The following is a 6,000-nucleotide window of genomic DNA, read 5'->3' as shown; positions in this document are numbered from 1 at the left end:
GTTTTGCTCTAAGACCAAGAACGTATTGAATTTCATTATTACTGTTTGAAGGTCCCTCTTCCCAAGCTTCGTGTATGACATCAAGCATGCCGTGCAGGCACTGCCCATACAGCAGCTTGAATGGGGAAAATGTCATGGTTACTGGTGTAACCTCCGTTCCCTGATGGAGGCAACGAGATGTTGGTGTCGATGTAGTGACACTAGGGGTCACTCTTGGGAGCCCGAGACACCTCTGGTCTTTGATAAAAGGCCAATGAAAATTGGCGAGTGGTATTTGCATGCCACTCCCCCGAACATACGGGTATAAAAGGAGCTGGTATGCAACCACTCATTCAGGTTTTACGCTGAGGAGCCGATATAAGGTCCGGCCATTTCAGCGGAAAGTTCAGCATTGTGGCAGGAGGGACCAACGTCTCGTTCCCTCCATCAGGGAACGGAGGTTACACTAGTAACCATGACGTTCCCTATCTGTCACTCATTCGATGTTGGTGTCGATGTAGTGACACTAGGGGTCCCTATACAAAACGCCACAAGGCTGAACTGTGTTACGTGAACTGGCGGTGTGTGGTGGGCAGACTTGCTGTGTGCCTCATAGCCAGCACACCAGGTTGACACGTAACCTCCCCCAACAGTGTCAAACGGCCCTTTTTGGGGACAAGTCGGCTACCCAAAGATAGAGACAGGCTTAACCCAGTCGTGGCCTCTTCTCCCCTTCTTTTTTTCCCACTCCCTAAAAAAGAAGGGGGATTATCTGACTGGGCCACCAGGTCTAGTCGGGGGGTGTCCCTCCCAAGGGGAGGACACCGCGGAGACCACACCTCGCCCCAAGAGAGGGGGGGATATTTAAGTGGAAGAATATGTCACATGGTCTTTCCAACCATATGAAGAGCCTAAAAGGTAGATCCTGCCCAATGGGGGAGGAGTTACAACAACATGGAGACTGGGGCAGAGGGGCTCTGCCCAAGGAAGACGCAGTTTGCCAGCAGGGAAACGAATTAGCGGAAGATATAGATCGCATGGGGTTAGCCTTACAGGGAACCGCCACGTGTGGAGCACCTACCCCAGAACCGGACTCTTAGTTAGCGCGTGTAAACTCGACTGCCACAGGGCTTGGAGGAAGTCAACCGGGGAACAAATTTTGTGAACATTACTGGGAATTAACAGTGCACGTCTTCAGCTCAAAAGGAGGTGGAAGGTGCTATGTGCAAGCGATACACCTGGCCGGCTATCCCGGGCTTATCCGCTTGTTGCGTGCCACTACCTGGGACGAAAACCGGTTCCACCCGGAGGTTGTAGAACCTTGCAAAGGTGTTGGGTGTTGCCCAGCCCACTGCTCTCCAAATGTCTGTTAGAGAAGCACCCCTGGCCAAGGCCCAAGAAGCCGCTACACCACGGGTAGAATGGGCTCGTAGCCCTACCAGGGGCGGCATGTTTTGGGCAAGATATGCCATAGTTATGGCGTCAACGAGCCAGTGGGCGATCCTCTGCTTGGAGACAGCGCTTCCTTTCCGCTGTGCACCAAAAGCAGACAAAGAGTTGCTCAGAGATTCTAAAGCTCTGCGTGCGATCCAAATAGATGCATAAAGCACGCACCGGACACAGCGATGACAGGGCTGGGTCTGCCTCCTCCTGGGGCAGCACTTGCAGGTTCACCACCTAGTCCCTAAAGGGGTGGTGGGAACCTTGGGCACATAGCCCGGTCGGGGTCTCAGGATCACGTGAGAGTAACCTGGACCAAACTCCAGGCACGTTTTGCTGACAGAGAACGCTTGCAGGTCACCTACCCTCTTGATGGAAGTGAGCGCAGACAGGAGGGCAGTCTTCAAAGAGAGTGCCTTAAGCTCGGCTGACTGCAAAGGCTCAGAGGGGGCTCTCTGTAGACCCTGAAGAACTACAGAGGTCCGATGAGGGAACGAGGCACGGCCTGGAGGGATTCAGCCTCCTGGTGCCTCTTAGGAACCTGATGATCAGGTCGTGCTTCCCTAAGGACTTACAGTCGACTGCGTCGTGGTGTGCTGCTATGGCAGCAACATACACCTTCAAGGTGGAAGGGGACAGCCTCCCTTCCAACCTCTCTTACAGGAAGGAAAGCCCTGATCTGACTGCACATCTCTGGGGGTCTTCCCGACAGGAAGAACACTACTTAGCGAACAGACACCACTTAAAGGCATACAGGGAGCCCTAGACTGAGTGATCGTGTCTACCATCACAGGTGGGAGACAGCTTAGGTCTTCCGCGTCCTGTCCAGGGGCCAGACATGGAGATTCCAGAGGTCTGGGTGCGGGTGCTGGATGGTGCCCCTTCCCTGAGAAAGAAGGCTTCCTCAGGGAAATTTGCCAGGGGGGAGCTGTCACGAGGACCATGAGGTCCGAGCACCACGTCTGGGTGGGCCAGTAGGGTGCTACCAGGACGACCTGCTCCTCGTCCTCCCTGACCTTGCACAGGGTCTGTGCAAGAAGGCTCACTGGGGGAAACGCATATTTGCGAATGCCAGGGGGCCAGCTGTGTGCCAGCGCATCTATGCCGAGGCTGGCAGTGGGGAGGATTCTTGGGAGGTGAACAGGTGCACCTGTGCCTGTTGAATCAACTCCAAATCAGCTGGACCACCTGAAGGTGGAGTCTCCACTCTCCCTTGAGGGTGACCTGTTGTGATGGCGCGTCCGCCGTAGTGTTGAGGTTCCCCGGGATGTGAGTGGCTCGCAGCGACTTGAGGTGCTGCTGACTCCTTTGGAGGAGACGGCGGATGAGTTGTGACATACAGCGGGAGCGCAGACCGCCTTGGTGGTTGACATATGCTACCGCTGCCGTGCTGTCCATCCGAACTAGCACGTGCTTGCCCTGGATCAATGGCCGGAACCTCCGCAGGGCGAGCAGAATTGCCAGTAACTCGAGGCAGTTGATGTGCCAACGCAGCTGCGGACCCGTCCAGAGGCCGGCGGCTGCGTGCCCGTTGCAAACAGCGCCCCAGCCCATTTTGGAGGCATCTGTCGTGACCACAACGTGCCTGGAGACCAGTTCTAGGGGAACACCTGCTCGTAGAAATGAGAGGTCGGTCCAAGGGCTGAAAAGACGGTGACAGATTGACGTAATGGCCACGCGGTAAGTCCCGTGGCGCCATGCCCGTCTCGGGACTCGAGTCTGGAGCCAGTGCTGAAGCGGCCTCATATGCATCAACCCGAGCGGGCTGGCCACCGCCGAGGATGCCATATGCCCCAGTAGCCTCTGAAAAAGTTTCAGTGGAACCGATGTTTTCTGTTTGAACGCCTTCAAACAGGCCAGCACCGACTGGGTGCGCTCATTCGTAAGGCGCGCCGTCAGGGAGACCGAGTCCAACTCCAAACCGAGAAAAGAGATGCTCTGAACCGGGAGGAACTTGCTCTTTTCCCAGTTGACCCGAAGCCCTAGTCGGCTGAGGTGTGAGAGCACCAGGTCCCTGTGTGCGCATAACACGTCTCGAGAGTGAGCTAAGATTAGCCAGTCGTCGAGATAGTTGAGAATGCGAATGCTCACCTCCCTTAACGGGGCAAGGGCAGCCTCTGCGATCTTCGTAAAGATGCGAGGAGACAGGGACAGGCCGAAAGGGAGGACTTTGTACTGATACGCCTGACCCTCGAATGCGAACCGCAGGAAGGGTCTGTGTCGAGGAAGGATCGAGACGTGAAAGTACGCATCCATTGGGTCTACCGCCACGAACCAATCTTGATGCCGGACGCTCACTAGAATGCGTCTTTGCGTCAGCATCTTGAACGGGAGTCTGTGTAAAGCCCGGTTCAGTACTCACAAGTCCAAGATTGGCCGCAACCCACCGCCTTTTTTCGGTACGATGAAGTAGAGGCTGTAAAACCCTTTCTTCATCTCGGCTGGAGGGACAGGTTCTATTGCATCCTTCCGTAGGAGGGTAGCGATCTCCGCGTAAGGTAGCAGCGTTTTCATCTTTCACCAAGGTAAAGTGGACACCGCTGAACCTGGGCGGATGCCCGGCGAAGTGAATCGCGCAGCCGAGTTGGACGGTCCAGACCAGCCCTCGTGACGGATTGGAAGGCGCAAGCCATGCGTCCAAGTTCCGCGCAAGGGGGACCAAAGGGACAATGTCATCGGATGTACCGGCAGGTGGGGCCTCGCGGCGGGGCGGAGCTCGAGGTGCCACACCACGTCGTGGCCGTGCTGAGTCTAAGGACATCGAAGCACTTACCTGGCTCCTTGTGACCACCCCCGGAACAGCCTGGGACAGGGGAGGAAGAGGCCTGTCCTCGTGACCCGTGGAGACTGTCACATCGGGGGCAGATTTGTGCCACAGCTGGGCGCTCAGGGGCAGGAGACCGCCGCTGGAGCGCCAACCTGCCAAATGGAGTGGTGGACGGTGGTCGTGATGCCAGCCATACACACCGGATACGTGACCCAGGGAACAAGGAAACCACTCTTGCTGAGCTCTTGAGTACTGCAGCCACTTGGGCATGCAGCGCAATTAAATGCAAAAGGTAACAAAAAGATGAAGATCTGCTTACCAGCTCCAGAGCAGCGGGTTTTGTTGTCCCTTGGTCGCCCATCTCAAGGGCGCTTTGAAGCCTTTCACGGGTTCTGGGCGGCCGTGAGACGGGTGGCGTCTACTTCCTGCGGTGGGCTCCACGCCGGGGCTGGGCCGAAGGGGTAGGCTGCGGCGGAGCCGGTGCAGTCACCGCAGGGGGACGCCCTTGGCGATGAGTAGACGGGGTGCGGGATCTTGAGCCGCGCCGGGGCAGGATATGCCGGCTAGCATCCATCTACTGCTCTACCATCGAGAACTGCTGGGCAAAGTCCTCGATGGTGTCGCCGAATAGGTCCGCCTGGGAAATGGGGGCAGCAAGGAATCGTGTCTTGTCGGCCTCACCCATCTCGACCAGGTTGAGCCAAAGGTGGCGCTCCTGGACCACTAGTGTGGCCATCGTCCGCCCGAGAGACCGCGCCGTGACCGCCGTCGCTCGGAGAGCGAGGTTAGTCGCCGAGCGCAGTTCCTGCATCAATCCCGGGGCGGAACTACCCTCATGCAGTTTCTTTAGCGCCTTGGCGGACTTGCAGGAGAGCCATGGCATGCAGGGTGGAGGCGGCTTGTCCAGCGGCACCGTAGGCCTTGGCCGTCAGAGACAATGTAAACCTACAGGCCTTGGACGGGGGCTTTGGGCACCCGCGCCAGGTGGCGGCGCTCTGCGGGCATAGGTGCACCGTGAGCACCTTTATCCACCGGGGGATTGCCAAATAACCCTTGGCCGCCCCACCATCGAGGGTAGTGAGGGCGGGGAAGCTGAAAAGATCGGGACCGGGCAGTAAAAAGTGCCTCCCGCGACCTTGTCAGCTCTTCATGCACTTCCGGGAAGAAAGGAACCGGGGCGGGGCGTGGCTTTGAGCGGCGCTGCGAGCCCAGGAACCAATGAGCTACGAGGGTTCAGGGAAGAGCAGTGAAATCCACTCTAACCGACGCTCGCGGAAGTTTGGAATGTACAGATTTTGCTGTTTCGGAAGGAAATTGGTACTTTAGTTCACCAAAGTGGCATTCAACTGATCACAAAGTATAGTCAGGACATTACTGATGTAAAAAACAGCTATTTCACTATTCATCACTATTTGAAAAAAGTCATTTTTGATCAAATCTAGACAGGCCACATTTCCAGCAGCTATCACTCCAACACCTTATCCTTGAGTAATCATGCAAAATTGCAAATTTTTGTAATAAAAAATCACTTACCATTATATCAAACACAACTGAAAGCTATTTGATTCGTTAAATGAAGCGTAACATTGTGTTTGTTTTTGAGTTGCCACAGTATGCAATAGACTGGTATGTCTTAAGGTCAATATTAGGTCAAAAATAGCAAAAAAGAAACAGCTTTCTCTAATCAATGTTTTGAGGAATGAAGGCTATAAAATGCTTCAAATTGCCAAAAAACTGAAGAATTCATACAAACGTGTAAACTACAGTCTTCAAAGAGTAAGGAAAACTGGCTCTAACAAGGACAGAAAGAGATG

This window comes from Myxocyprinus asiaticus, chromosome 47, assembly GCF_019703515.2.
Source record: "Myxocyprinus asiaticus isolate MX2 ecotype Aquarium Trade chromosome 47, UBuf_Myxa_2, whole genome shotgun sequence".
In the NCBI taxonomy this organism is placed as follows: Eukaryota; Metazoa; Chordata; class Actinopteri; order Cypriniformes; family Catostomidae; genus Myxocyprinus; species Myxocyprinus asiaticus.
The sequence above is the reverse complement of the archived record's forward strand: the minus strand, read 5'-3'. Positions refer to the sequence as shown.